The sequence below is a fragment of the Salmo salar genome, chromosome ssa26, assembly GCF_905237065.1.
Source record: "Salmo salar chromosome ssa26, Ssal_v3.1, whole genome shotgun sequence".
Taxonomy (NCBI): Eukaryota; Metazoa; Chordata; class Actinopteri; order Salmoniformes; family Salmonidae; genus Salmo; species Salmo salar.
The window spans coordinates 27,902,817-27,918,991 of NC_059467.1; the positions used below are offsets into that span (position 1 = coordinate 27,902,817).

Consider the following 16,175-nt stretch of genomic DNA (forward strand, 5'->3'; position numbering starts at 1 on the left):
TCCAAAATCATGGGCATTAAGATGGAGTTGTACCCCCCTTTGCTGCTATAACAGCCTACACTCTTCTGAGAACGCTTTCCACTAGATGTTGGAACATTGCTGCAGGGACTTGCTTCCATTCAGCCACAAGAGCATTAGTGAGGTCAGGGCTCTGTGGTCAGGCACTGTTGGGCGATTAGGCCTGGCTCACAGTGGGCGTTCCAATTCATCCCCAAGTTGTTCGATGGGGTTGAGGTCAGGGCTCTGTGCAGGCCAGTCAAGTTCTTCCACACAGATCGACAAACAATTTCTGTGCATTGTCATGATGATATAGGAAAAGGGCCTTCCCCAAACTGTTGCCACAAACTTGGAATCACAGAATCGTCTAGAACGTCATTGTATACTGTAGCATTAAGAGTTACCTTCACTGGCACTATTTTTTTCTCCTCCAAACCTTAGTTGGCACTATGCATTCAGGCAGGTAGCATTCTCCTTGCATCCGCCAAACCCGGATTCATCCGTCAGACGGTGAAGAGTGATTCAATCACTCCAGAGAACGCGTTTCATTAGCGGTGAGCTTTACACCTCTCCAGCCAACGCTTGGCATTGCACATGGTGATCTTTGGCTTGTGTGCGGCTGCTTGGCCACGGAAACACATTTCATGAAGATCCTGACGAACAATTCTTGTGCCGACGTTGCTTCCGTTCTGTGCGCTTGTGTGGCCTAACACCTCGCAGTTGAGCTGTTGTTGCGTCAAGACATTTCCACTTCACAATAATAGGACTTACAGTTGACCGAGGCAGCTTTAGCAGGGCAGAAATTTGCCAAACTGACTTGTTGGAAAGGTGGCATCTTATGACAGGACCACATTGAAAGTCACTGAGCTCTTCAGTAAGGCCATTCTACTGCCAATGTTTGTCTTTCTATGGAGATTGCATGGCTATGTGCTCGATTTTATACACCCGTCAGCAACGGGTGTGGTTGAAATAGCCAAATCAACTATTTTGAAGGGGTGTCCACATACTTGTGTGTGTGTGCGTATAGTGCATCTTGATAAAAAAAAAGAAGTCGGTCTTGCTTGCCTCACAAATTCACTAAAGTAACCTAAAGTTCACCTCTTCCTCTGGTCCTCAAATTTCCCCAGGCCTTTATAGCCTATCGTCTAGTTAGACTAACATGGAAAATATGGTTTTTGATAACTACACTGCAATTTAAATTAATAATAGAAACTGTTTTTCAGTTTGGGATTTTTAACATTACGGATCCCAATTTCCTTTTAAAGTTCACACCCATAGTAGCAAATGAGATCCCCCTCTTTTTTTAACAAAGGCCAAAACTGCTTCAAAAGGGTCTTCCCGCAATTGCGGCATTAAGAACTGTTTTGCAATGACAACTTGTCAAAATACATGTTTCCCTCCTTATGGCTCCCGCAAATTAAAATCACCTCGAGAATAATATTTCTAGAACAACCAACAAGCAGACTAGGTAAATAGGTCAACTGTTCTACTATGGGGTTGTCGGATTTTGTTTTTATAACATTACATGGTAAAAACAGGAGCAATGGAAAGTTACATCCTGAGTGATGAAGTACAGGCTTTGAATTACATCACCAGCAGCTACAGTAGGCTACACAGCTCTGTTTGAGTTGAGCACCACGATGGTGAGCATTTTAGACTATTTAATAACCCTTCATCTGAACAACGGAGTGTCAGAAACAATCATGCATGTCAGTTCAGCGCACACAGCGTAACAGAAAAAAAATCTAATTTCAGAATACATTAATTTTGGAATTTATTTCATAGCTTAATACATACTGAAGCATTGTTGTTCTATGTCATCTACAAAAGAAATGGCCTCTCCAGAATCCATATGAAGGAAATCAGTCGCAGTGACGAAGAACTTTAGCCCCTCTGACAGACTCACAGGGAGAAAAATAGCTGAGAGCAGGCTTGCATTGGTTTCCCAGGATACAGCAGGCTGAGACTTCCCCTCTGGAAGCCCCTTATGACAGTCTATTACACTCAGTGCACCATCCCCCATACTAGAGACTGACAGCGCAACAGTCTGGATTTATGGGGCGTCCTTCATCTGAGACGTATTACAATGCTACAGTGGCAAGAAAAAGTAGGTGAACCCTTTGGAATTACCTGGATTTCTGCATAAATTGGTCATAAAATTTGATCTGCTCATCATCTAAGCCACAACAATAGATAAACAGTCTGCTTAAACTAATAAAACAATTATACATTTTCATGCCTTTATTGAACACACCGTGTAAACATTCACAGTGCAGGGTGGAAAAAGTATGTGAAGCCTTGGATTTAATAACTGGTTGACCCTCCTTTAGCAGCAATAACCTCAACCAATTGTTTTTTGTAGCTGCGGATCAGACCTTCACAACAGTCAAGAAGAATTTTGGACCATTCCTCTTTACAAAACTATATCAGTTCAGCAATATTCTTGGGATGTCTAGTATGAACCGCTCGAGATCATGCCACAGCATCTCAAATCGGGTTGAGGTCAGGACTGACTAGGCCACTCCAGAAGGTGTATTTTCATCAGTTGAAGCCATTCTATTGGTTTACTTCTGTGTTTTGGGTCATTGACCTGTTGCATCACCCAACTTCTGTTGAGCTTCAAATTGGTAGACAGCCTAACATTCTCCTGCAAAATGTCTTGATAAACTTGGGAATTCATTTTTCCGTCCATGATAGCAAGCTGTCCAGGCCCTGAGGCAGCAAAGCAGCTCCAAACCATGATGCTCCCTCCACCATACTTTACAGTTGGGATGAGGTTTTGATGTTGGTGTGCTGTGCCTTTTCTCCAAACAACTAAACTTTAGTTACATCTGTCCACAGAATATTTTGCCAGTAGCGCTGTGGAACATCCAGGTACACTTTTGCAAACTTCAGATGTCGTCCCCCCCCGTGGTGTCCTCCCATGAACACCACTCTTGTTTAGTGTTTTACGTATTGTAGGCTCGTCAGATATGTTAGCATGTTCCAGAGATTTCTGTAAGTCTTCAGCGGATACTCTAGGATTCTTCTTAACCTCATTGAACATTCTGCTTTCTTGCAGTCATCTTTGCAGGACGGCCACTCCTAGGGAGAGCAGCAACAGTGCTGAACTTCCATTTACAGGCAATTTTTCTTACCGTGGAATGATGAACAAGGCTTTTAGAGATACTTCTGTAAACCTTTCCAGCTTTATACAAGTCAACAGTTCTTAATCTTAGGTATTTTGAGATCTCTTTTGTTCGAGGCATGGTTCACATCAGGCAATGCCTCTTGTGAATAGCAAACTCAAATTTTGAGAGTGTTTTTTAATAGGGCAAGGCAGCTCTAACCAACAACTCCAATCTCATCTCATTGATTGGACACTACTGTTAGCCGACTCCAATTAGCTTTTAGAGAAGTCATTAGCCTAGGGGTTCACATACTTTTCCCAACCTACACTGAATGTTTAAATGTATTTTTCGTCTATATTGAATACAATAATTTGAATGTTATTAGTTTAAGCACACTAGGTTTGTCTATTGTTGTAACTTAGATGAAGATCAGATCAAATTTGATGTGATCCAGGTAATTCCAAAGGGTTCATATACTTTCTTGCCACTGTATATTTGTGTTATGTAACCATCTTAAGTATGTGTAACTACAAAAAAAGGTCATTGGGGAATCATTCATTTTGCTTGATATGAACCTACAGGAAATTGCTTGTGCATTCTGAAAGATTCCCTGCTGCTAGCTAGGCTAACTTATCAAAATATCAATGAATGATCAATTCCCCCAAGAATACTATATTTTTAAACCAAGAAAGCTATCAGGTCAAGACTAGCTATGTGTCTGACAAATGGAAATGCCTCCTGAGACGCAAATGTTGTACCTTCTATTTGGCCTAGATTTGAGCAGTCCATGGGTAAGTCAAAGGGGAAAATAACCTTGTAGCATCTTGTACTAGGCCTGACCTGAATGACAGCTCTAGCCTTTGATTTTCAATAGCTGGAATGACACCCAGACACACATGAAGTAGGATTTATTGTTCAAAAGGTATAAGTATAAGCTGTTTAGGAATAGGCCTAATTCATCTGTATTGGTGTCAGGAAACTGTTAATATCCTAGGAAGGGATGTTGTTGACACTTACTCTGCCTACGTATAAGCTCCACAAAAAGAGAGTCCTAGGGCTTCTCTTTCAGACATTTTGAAAGTTGTTATTGGCACTACCACTGTCAGAGCCTAGGCAATGTGGCTGTGGCATGCATGAGGCCTATTCATCAATGTGATTTTTCTGCCAATAAACAGAAAAGCCACAAATGTACAGTACCATGTATATGCCATGCCTAACATTTACTTTCTACAAATATGAAGCAGAGATTATGTATGGAAATCATTCTCCTGACACACAAAAATACTATTGCTGTTTCATTTGATGTAGTCTACTGTATGGGAATAGAGCAAGAATTAATTGTTTGGTCTCGAGAGAAATCTCATTTAGGGTTAGCACTGATTAGAGGGCACAGAGGTTTAAATATATGTTATTGAGAAATACAGGATGAGGCAAGTGAGGATAACCTCCACTTGTATGGCTTAATTTCTGACCCAGTAGCCCCAGCCTTCACATGTCTGAAAGACATTGGTAGTTGAAGGATTATGTCAGACCCTCAACCTAGCTGATTGGAGGGAGTAGATGGAATGAATCATCTATCAAGCTATTTCAGATCTGTGAACACCGAAGGGGAAGGGAATACGGTTTGAAATGGGACCTGGTTACTGTCTTTCCTAGGGGTAGTTTTCAAGAGGTTCAAACCTGGGTAACATTAGGCGTTCCTTCCTGCTGCTACACCTGTTTTTATATGACATTCTTGAGAGTGCCGCTTCCCTCAGGATCTAGGAATTCATCTGAGAGACTAGCCCTCGGGGGCCACCAATCAGACACTCCAGTGAAAAATTGCAAAACAAAAGTCCTGCCACTTTTGCTAAAAGCTGCCATCAAACTAATTGTTTTTTTTTATAAAATAAAAAAACTCTTCATGCCTACCGTACATTGTAATGGTAGTCATATTTCATAGCCAAAATTAAGTGAAAACAAAAAAACATGGAACACTAGAAACATTCCTGTTCATCTGGGATTCATTACACCCCCCTCCCCCTAACCACCATCAAAGATTCCATTGTGACATTCTAAACTCTGATGAGAGTCTGAGAGAACAGCATATTCTAAGCATTGCAGCATGAGCAACACTAGAATGCTTTGTTAATGGAAATATCACTCTGGTTCGTCCAGTTAGTTGAAAGAATAGACAAAGCCATGAGACAAAAGGCAAAAATAGATATCTTGTGACTATTGGGCTCACTCTCTCACACGTAACAAAATTAAAAAGGGATCTGCTGATCAATACATCAGTTACACTGACAAAAACTAAAAACTGATCCATGGTCAGAGACAGGGCTAGTCAGGCGTTGGATCAGTGGTCAGGGAGAGAGTGAACACAGAAATCGTGACCCTGGACAACACCCTGTCGTTCTCCACCAACATCAAGGCGGTGACCCAATCCTGTAGGTTCATGCTCTACAACATTCGCAGAGTACGACCCTGCCTCACACAGGAAGCGGCGCAGGTCCTAATCCAGGCACTTGTCATCTCCCGTCTGGATTATTGCAACTCGCTGTTGGCTGGGCTCCCTGCCTGTGCTATTAAACCCCTACAACTCATCCAGAACGCCGCAGCCCGTCTGGTGTTCAACCTTCCCAAGTTCTCTCACGTCACCCCGCTCCTCCGCTCTCTCCACTGGCTTCCAGTCGAAGCTCGCATCCGCTACAAGACCATGGTGCTTGCCTACGGAGCTGTGAGGGGAACGGCACCTCCATACCTTCAGGCTCTGATCAGGCCCTACACCCAAACAAGGGCACTCCGTTCATCCACCTCTGGCCTGCTGGCCCCCCTACCTCTGAGGAAGCACAGTTCCCGCTCAGCCCAGTCAAAACTGTTCGCTGCTCTGGCACCCCAATGGTGGAACAAGCTCCCTCACGACGCCAGGACAGCGGAGTCAATCACCACCTTCCGGAGACACCTGAAACCCCACCTCTTCAAGGAATACCTGGGATAGGATAAAGTAATCCTTCTAACCCCCCCCTTAAAAGATTTAGATGCACTATTGTAAAGTGGTTGTTCCACTGGATATTATAGGTGAATGCACCAATTTGTAAGTCGCTCTGGATAAGAGCGTCTGCTAAATGACTAAAATGTAAGAAAAAAAAAATGTAAAAATGTAAATCTGCAGAGCAATGCATTTATTTCCATAGCAACAGAGCTGTGACATAAATCAACAGGGATATCTGCGATAAGAGGGTTTATCTATGTCGAGCATGATGCAACAAACCAGAGCTTCTCAGTAAGTGTTAGAAGACACAGTCTGACAAAGTCCTCTCTCTACAGGTAAACAAATCCAGGTGAATATTGGGCCAATTGCCAATATTCTAAAATCTGCATAAAGAAAATAAGCGCATTTTCTTACCAGTAGTGTTTCCACCAAACTGACTTGATGCATAAAAAATAAACAAATAAAATAAAAAAATCAGTGCATGGTGACATTTCACACAGTGCATTCGGAAAATATTCAGACCCCTTACTTTTTCCACATTTTGTTACTTTACAGCCTTATTCTAAAATTGATTAAATAAAAAAATCCTCAGCAATGACAAAGCAAAAGCAGGTTTAGATTTGTTTGCTAATGTATTAAAAATAAAGAAATACCTTATTTACATAATTACTCAGACACTTTGCTATGAGACTCAAAATTAAGCTCAAGTGCATCCTGTTTCCATTGATCATCCTTGAGATGTTTCTACAACTTGATTGGAGTCCACCTGTGGTAAATTCAATTGATTGGACATGATTTGGAAAGGCACACACCTGTCTATATAAAAAGTCGCACAGCTGACAGTGCATGTCAAAGCAAAAACCAAGCCATGAGGTTGAAGAAATTGTCCATAGAGCGCCGAGACAGGATTGTGTTGAGGCACAGATCTGAGGAAGGGTACCAAATCATTTCTGCAGCATTGAAGGTCCCCAAGAACATCGTGGCCTCAATCATTACTCAATGGAAGAAGTTTGGAACTACCAAGACACTTCCTAGAGCTGGCCGCCCGGCCAAACTGAGCAATCGGGGGAGAAGGGCCTTGGTCAGGGAGGTGACCAAGAACCCGACGGTCACTCTAACAGAGCTCCAGAGTTCCTCTGTGGAGATGGGAGACCCTTCCAGAAGGACAACCATCTCTGCAGCACTCCACCAGTCAGGCCTTTATGGTAGAGTGGCCAGACGAAAGCCACTCCTCAGTAAATAGCACATGACAGCCCACTTGGAGTTTGCCAAAAGGCACCTAAAGGACTCAGACCATGAGAAACCAGATGATCTGGTCTGATGAAAACAAGATTAAACTCTTTGGCCTGAATGCCAAGCGTCACTCCTGAAGGAAACCTGGCACCATCCCTACGGTGAAGCATGGTGGTGGCACCATCATGCTGTGGGGATGTTTTTCAGTGGCAAGGACTGAGAGACTAGTCAGGATCAAGGCAAAGATGAACAGAGCAAAGTACTGAGAGAACCTTGATGAAGAGCGCTCAAGTTCTCAGACTGGGGCGAAGGTTCACCTTCCAACAGGACAACAACCCTAAGCACACAGCCAAGACAATGCAGGAGTGGCTTCGGGACACGTCTCTGAATGTCCTTGAGTGGCCCAGCAAGAGACTGGACTTGAACCTGATCAAACCTGAAAAATCGCTGTGCAGCAACACTCCCCATCCAACCTAGCAGAGCTTGGAGGAATGAGAGAAACTCCCCAAATACAGGTGTGCCAACCTTACAGCGTCATGTCACCATGTCAAACAATTTTGCCTAATTTTCCTGTTTCCATCATTTTATTAAATTATACAGCATGACTTTACTTGCATAAAAACATGGTTTAAATCAAGTCAATCTCCATAGAGGATAGTTTCTTCAATCTGCATGCAGTAAAACAAACTTCTGTTAAGTAGAATATCTCCTCAAGCTTTGGACGACAGCCAATAATGCAATGTCTTAAAATGTGACAAGCTCAAAGCAAACAGAAACCCAAGGGTAAAGAGGGGGCTGTGACAAATGTGTGTTGGAAATGTTGGTTTACTACAGAGGAGAGCTGAGATGCCCAAAACTTGGTCTGTACTCAAACTCAGTGACACATTTAGGCTACTAACAGTGTAGTTGGCCTATTTTGTTTTTTATATATAATCAAAACCAGAGACAGCAGCATTGACAACATGATTCCACAATGATAAAAATGGCCCAAAAATGAGAGATGTTTATATTGGTAAAAACTTCCCCATTCTTCAGATCACTTGTGGAGCAACAAGATATTCGGTAGAAGGTCACACTTTCCCCCCACCCCTCTCTCTCGCCAAACTGCAGCAACCCAAACAGGAAATACATTCCACATGACCACAGAAGGCAGACATAGCAATAGAACCTGCCTTCAGATCAACAACAAAACCAAAGACCTCTGTTGTAGTAGCACATATGAGGGGATTATTCAAATCCTTTAATAAGATAGTCAGTTGAGTTGGACAGTACTGATTGAATGTGTCTTGTGTGTGTAACATTCAGCCACACAAAGGTGGGGAAATAACTGTGAGAACGCTGTTCATGGACTACAGCTCATCGTTAATCAACAAGATAGGGACCCTGGGATTGAACCCCTCCCTTTGCAACTGAATCCTGGACTTCCTGACAGGCCAGCCCCAGGTGGTGAGGGTATGCAACAACTAGGGCTGGCTCAATTTTCAGATAATCGGGTAACTGACAATTATGGACAATAACCATGAACAAAAGCAATTCGTTATAATAGTCTTAGTACATTCATTTTTAGGAGAAGGGGGAATTTAACTTTATATTCAAGCAGATAACTGCTATTGGCTAAACTTTAAGTTTTACATGAAGTGGGTAAAATTGGTAATCATTTTACGAGCAAAACGGCACAGTCGGAAAGAGAAGCTTAATTTCCAAAAGTCCCAAGCGGTCAAAACCATTCATTTTTTAAATCTGGTGTCACCAAAGCTGTGTTTTATTCATTACGTATGTCGTAGATCATTTTCAAAGCGGCATTATAAGCTCAAAACATTTAAAATGACAATTATGATAATGACAGTGTCTATTTGCATAACAATTACCCAAAATTCCATAATCGTCACAGCACTAGCAACATCTCAGAAACGCTGACCCTCAACACGGGGGTCCCTCGGGGTTTGTGCTTAGTGTCCTCCCTGTTTACCCAAAACTGTGGCCACGAACGACTCCAACACTATCATCAAGTTTGCCGACAACACGGTGGTAGGTCTGATCACCGGCGGCGATGAGTCAGCCTATAAGAAGGAGATCAGAGACTTAGCAGTGTGGTGCAAAGACAACAACCTCAATAAGACCAAGGCGATGATTGTGCACTATAGGAGAAAGATAAATCCACGATAATTGAGAATTTTAATAAGCATCTCTACGGCTGGCCATGCTTTTCACCTGGCTACCCCAACCCCGGCCAACAGCTCTGCACCCCCGTAGCAACTGGCCCAAGACCCCCCCTGCTTCTCCTTCACCCAAATCCAGACAACTGATGTTCTGAAAAAGCTGCAAATTCTGGATCCCTACAAATCAGCTCAGCTAGACAATCTGGACCCTCTCTTCCCAAAATTATCCGCCGCCATTGTTACAACACCTATTACTAGTCTGTTCAACCTCTCTCATATCGTCTGAGATTCCTAAAGATTGGGAAAGCGGCCATGGTCATCCCTCTTCAAAGGGGGAGACACTCTAGACCCAAACTGTTACAGACCTATATCCATCCTGGCCTGCCTTTCTAAAGTCTTCGAAAGCCAAGTGAACAAACAGATCACTGACCATTTCAAATCCCACCGTACCTTCGCCGCTATGCAATCTGGTTTCCGAGCTGGTCACGGGTGCACCTCAGCCACGCTCAAGGTTCAAAACGATATCATAACCGCTATCGATAAAAGACAGTACTGTGCAGCAGTCTTCATCGACCTGGCCAAGGCTTTCGACTCTGTCAATCACCGCATTCTTATCGGCAGACAACAACCTTGGTTTCTCTAATGGCTGCCTCGCCTGGTTCACCAACTACTTCTCAGATAGAGTTCATGTGTGTCAAATCGGAGGGCCTGTTGTCCGCACCTCTGGCAGACTCTAGGGTTCAATTCTCAGGCCGACTCTTTTCTCTGTATATATCAACGATGTCGCTCTTGCTGCTGGTGATTCTCTGATCCAACTCCACGCAGACGGCACCATTCTGTATACATCTGTCCCTTCTTTGGACACTTAACTAACCTCCAGACGAGCTTCAATGCCATACAACACTCCTTCCGTGGCCTCCAACTGCTCCTAAATGCTAGTAAAAACAAAGTGCATGCTCTTCAACCGATCGTTGCCTGCCCGACTAGCATCACTACTCTGGACGGTTCTGACCTAGAATATGTGGACAACTATAAATACCTAGGTGTCTGGCTAGACTGTAAGCTCTCCTTCCAGACTCACATTAAGCATCTCCAATCCAAAATTTAATCTAGAATTGGCTTCCAATTTGGCAACAAAGACTCCTTCACTCATGCTGTCAAACATACCCTCGTAAAACTGACCTTCCTACCGATCCTCGACTATGTCATTTACAAAATACCCTCCAACACTCTACTCAGCAAAATGGATGCAGTCTATCACAGTGCCATCCGTTTTGTCACCAAAGCCCCATTTACTACCCACCACTGCGACTTGTATGCTCTTGTTGGCTGGTCCTCGCTACATATTCGTCGCCAAACCCCCTGGCTCCAGGTCATCTATAAGTCTTTGCTAGGTAAAGCGCCGCCTTATCTCAGCTCACTGGTCACCATAGCAACACCCACCCATAGCACGCACTCCAGCAGGTATATTTCACTGGTCATCCCCAAAGCCAACACCTGCTTTGGCCGCCTTTCCTTCCAGTTCTCTGCTGCCTATGACTGGAATGAATTGCAATTAAAAAATATATATATACACACACACACTTATTTTTTTAATCACTCAAGTTGGATGTATAAGTCCCTCACTAACTCAGCATCAGCTGTCAGAGCAGCTTACCGATCCCTGCAGCTGTACACAGCCCCTCTGTAAATAGCCCATCCAACCAATTTTTGTACTCGTTTGCACACCAGTATTTTTCTACTTGCACATACTCATCTGCACATATCACTCCAGTGTAAATTGCTAAATTGTAATTACTTAGCCACTATTGGCCTATTTATTGCCTTACCTCCTTACTTCATTTGCACACACTGTACACAGGTTTTTCTATTGTGTTATTGACTCGACGTTTGTTTATCCCATGTGTAACTGTTGTTTATGTCGCACTGCTTTGCTCCATCTTGGCCAGGTCGCAGTTGTAAATGAGAACTTGTTCTCAACTGGCCTACCTGGTTAAATAAATACAAAGAGGGGAGAGCATGCCCCCATGAACATCGACGGGGCTGTTGTGGAGTGGGTTGAGAGCTTCAAGTTCCTTGGCGTCCACATCACTAAGGATGTTCCACACACACAGTCATGAAGAGGGCAAGGCAAAGCCCCTTCCCCCTCAGGCTGAACGGACCCATGCCAAGACCTTGGACAACAGCACCAACAAGAGCATCTTGACTGGCTGCATCACCACTCTGTATGGTAAATGCACCACCCTTGACCTCAAAGCTCTACAGAGGGTGGTGCGGACAGCCTAGTACGTCACTGGGGCCGAGCTTCCTGCCATCCAGGACCACTATATCAGGAATGCCCGATTGGCAAAGACTCCAGCCACCCAAGCCAGACTGTTCACTCTGCTACCGTTGGGAAAATGGTACTGGAGCATCGGCTCAGGCTCCGAGAGCTTCTACCTATAAGACTGCTAAATAGCCAACTAATGGTACCCAAACTATCTGCACTGACCCTATGCGCAAGCACGCACACTACATTGACACAAAACCCCCCACACACACACACTTTAACACTCATAATTTGCTGCTGCTCTGTTCTTTACTCTTATTATTATCCATCCTGATTCCTAGTCACTTTACCCTGCCTTCATGTACATATCTACCAAAAATACCTTGTACCTCTCTGAACATTGATCTGGTACTCCCTGTATATACTGTATCGCCATTCTTGTGTATTTTATTCCAAGTTATCATTTTATTATTGAACTGCATCGTTGGGAAGGACTCCTAAGCAAGCAAGTATTTCACGGTAGTCGTATTTGGCACGTGACAAATACAATTTCATTCGAGTTGTTCGATACTGTACTACTTACTGGTCTATATCTTTGCAAAATGTATCAAATTCTCAATCCAACATTACCACCCAAGCAAAAAACTATAACATTAAACAAATCATGCAATACCCAGATCAATGTAGAATATCGAAAACAACGGTGCAGCATTATTGATGTTATCTATCAAGCAAGCTACCAAATGCAACGGATAGTAAGGGCTACTACCGTTCTGAGGATGCAGCAAGCTTGCTCCGGCTGTCACTCACTGGTTAGCTTGCTATAACACACAAGCAAATGTTTATGAAAGCGAGACATAACTCAACCTATATATACTAGCACGGCTAAATACCGATAGATCACGAGCGTAAAGTCAGTAGATATCTAACTAACTACAGTAAGCAGATATGAGCTCGGAAGACCAGTTGTGGGGAGGTTTATTTTTCTTTCAAGTAAAGAGGTCGCAAAAATGCCCACCCGGCTCGCTAGTTATAAAAAGCCACACTAGATTTTACCTACTATAAAATCGGTGATCCTCTTTCAAATCCGACCAGCTTGGTACTAGTCGGTTGTGTGGTCAGTTGAAGTGAGCCGAGTTAACCAGCTTTGAAGCATAGAAAAATGCATAGACGTAGCTCGTAGGCTAGTATTTATGAATCTGATCACTATTTAGCAGGAAGGTGGAATATTATCTCCGCAAGCGCAGTACGCCGGTTTCATCGAAACTCATGCAGACAACACGGGGCACTATGTTGCAAGCTATTAATACAGCCTTTTAACGCCCTAAACTACAACGAAATCGCCTGTCAGGCTCGAGTGGAGAAAAAGTTCGGCAACATAATAGTTACACAAAATACATAAGAAAAGATCACCGTAACAAACGCTATCCGGTTTGGAAAAGCATGTTTTATTTCACCTTTATTTAACTAGGCAAGTCAGTTAAGAACAAATTCTTATTTACAATGACCGCCTACCGTGGAACAGTGCCCCTGAACAACTGCCTTGTTCAGGGGCAGAACGACAGATTTTTACCCTGTCAGCTCGGGGATTCGATCCGGCAACCTTTCGGTTACTGGCCCAACGCTCTAACCACTAGCCCCCATAAACCACACACCCAAAGATCTCACGTTAGCAGCCAAGTAACTAGTAGGCTGTAAATTGGCAGAATACCATAGACTATTAGAAGGATTCCATACCTATTGTAAACATGTTTGCCCCCTCCTTAGACAAGTTTACCTAGCTTAGTTACCTAGCGTTAGTTAGCTGGCTAGTTATCTTCCCAGACCCTCCTTGAAATTGCCTCGCTGGAAGGGCAAAGACAAAAATGCAAAAATAATGTCCCAAAACCAATTAATCAAATCACACTAGTTAACGTTAGTTAGTGCACATTTACATTATATCAGGGATATCTTAAAATAAATACTAAAAGCCAGTTCACTACCAAGCATTCATAGTTTGAATGTCTTAGAATTTCTTGAAACTGTTGCTAAATTGTAGGTTTCTTGTAGCTACTGAACTGCAACATAACTCCCAAAGACCACAGCTAACTAGCTAGTTAGCTATCGACAACTAATGTTAGCATTAGCTATCTAGGTACTGTAGCTAGCGCTCTGCGACACGTTTTTTTAAGCTAGAACACAATAAAAAAACAAACCTAATACAACTGGGACACTAGGGTATTATTCGTTGTTACAACAACTGTTATTTGTGACGGGAGGAAATTTGTTAAAAGCTTTTGATAAAACGTTTTTAATGAAAGTACAGTTGATAAGCGCATCACTTACCAGCTAGCTAGGCATCCACCCTCTTGACAGCGAATGAAGTCTGTATACAACGGATGTGACGTTTCTCTATATAAACCAGAGCACGTGAGCTAAATTACAAACATCGCTAGATCACACGGATCAGACACACTCAAAACAGCGAATTCGAACTGAAGCGAATGCAAAGATGAAAGCTTCAGATATAAACATATTTTTATAACATCATTACTTCATCACAAAGATTATGTTTTATGTAGATAATATGGCATGACATTGGTTACAAATTCAAGTGTGGAAGAACAATACATGACGCTTTTGATAACTAATTTGATCATTATTTGAATCGATTAGGTGTATTTATAAACAATCCCACTGAAACAGTAAAAAATGTTTTTGCTACAAGACTCGAATTCTCGCACAAGGGTATTTATGTTTATTCCGTGGAGTTATCCGCCCTCTAGTGGTCTTTTTAAACTGAAAAGGTGAAGTATCACTTATCAAACACTAGCGTGCGACAAAGATTCGACACTAACATGTCTCCCACTGGACGAGATGCACTTAGGTGGTCCACACATTGATGCTGTTCTAATAATATAATTATCATCCGGAGCTACAATATTCAGCATGAATTGAGATTTCCCTTGGTCCTATGTTTATAAACATAATTTTATAAAAATAGTATCACATCTGGAGGCTATTAGAGTGTATTAATTAGATTTTACTGGTGTGCACTGACGTTTATGTAACTGTAGAAGTTGTATTTAATTATTCATTGATACTGTTGTCACTCCATTTTATAATTGACAGTGTGACTTTTTTTGTCATGGAATTTGGTAAAACTACTCTATGTCATGAATTGTAAGTTTAGTCGGTTGGTAAACTTAGCTACTTAGCCTGTTATGGCTAGGGGGCAGTATTTTCACGGCTGGATAAAAATCGTACCCGATTTAATCTGGTTACCACTCCTACCCAGTAACTAGAATATGCATATACTTATTACATATGGATAGAAAACACCCTAAAGTTTCTAAAACTGTTTGAATTGTGTCTGTGAGTATAACAGAACTCATTTGGCAGGCAAAAACCTGACAAGGTTTCATGCAGGAAGTGGCCTGTCTGACAAGGTGTCGTTCTTCTTGTCTCTGTTTATTGAAGAGTGAGGATCTTAGCTGTCCCGTGACACTTCATACGGCTGCCATAGGGTCTCAGAAGGCGGTAAAAAACTGAATCGTGGCTTTGCAGGCTCTGGCTGAAAAAAAGTAGCGCGTTTGGGTAGTGGCTGGTTACAGTACTGTGAGACTCAGGCTCGTGCCCGCGTCGACCGAAAGCTTTGTTTACTTTCCTCTGTTTAGCTAAATGGACATTCCCGGTCGGAATATTATCGCTTTTTTACGAGAAAAATGGCATAAAAATGGATTTTAAACAGCGGTTGACATGCTTCGAAGTACGGTAATGGAATATTTAGATTTTTTTGGTCACGAATTGCGCCATGCGCGCGACCCTTATTTACCCTTTCAGATAGTGTCTGGAACACACGAACAAAACGCCGCAATTTGGATATAACGATGGATTATTTTGGACCAAACCAACATTTGTTATTGAAGTAGCAGTCCTGGGAGTGCATTCTGACGAAGACAACAAAAGGTAATCAAACTTTTATAATAGTAAATCTGATATTGGTGAGTGCTAAACTTGCCGGGTGTCTAAATAGCTAGCCCTGTGATGCCGGGCAATGTACTTAGAATATTGCAAAATGTGCTTTCACCAAAAAGCTATTTTAAAATCGGACATATCGAGTGCATAGAGGAGTTCTGTATCTATAATTCTTAAAATAATTGTTATGCTTTTTGTGAACGTTTATCGTGAGTAATTTAGTAAATTGTTAGCAAATTCCTCCGGAAGTTTGCGGGGTATGCTAGTTCTGAACGTCACATGCTAATGTAAAAAGCAGTTTTTTGATATAAATATGAACTTGATTGAACAAAACATGCATGTATTGTATAACATAATGTCCTAGGTGTGTCATCTGATGAAGATCATCAAAGGTTAGTGCTGCATTTAGCTGTCTTCTGGGTTTTTGTGACATTATATGCTAGCTTGAAAAATGGGTGTCTGATTATTTCTGGCTT

General features: G+C 42.4%; 1 protein-coding gene across 4 annotated transcripts in view; it reads right to left on the minus strand.

Annotated features, from left to right (window-relative positions):
• Positions 1-14,104, minus strand: part of LOC106587568 (granule associated Rac and RHOG effector protein 1) — a 44,450-nt gene extending 30,346 nt beyond the window's left edge. The window contains exon 1 of one of the 4 annotated variants that reach the window (XM_014176082.2): positions 14,068-14,104. The gene's annotated coding sequence lies outside the window, so the exon portion shown is untranslated. Of the gene's footprint in view, positions 1-12,798; positions 12,945-14,067 lie in introns of those variants that run through there. The other 3 variants (XM_014176085.2, XM_014176081.2, XM_014176083.2) reach the window with 3 other exon arrangements.
• Between the last annotated feature and the right edge of the window lie 2,071 nt (positions 14,105-16,175).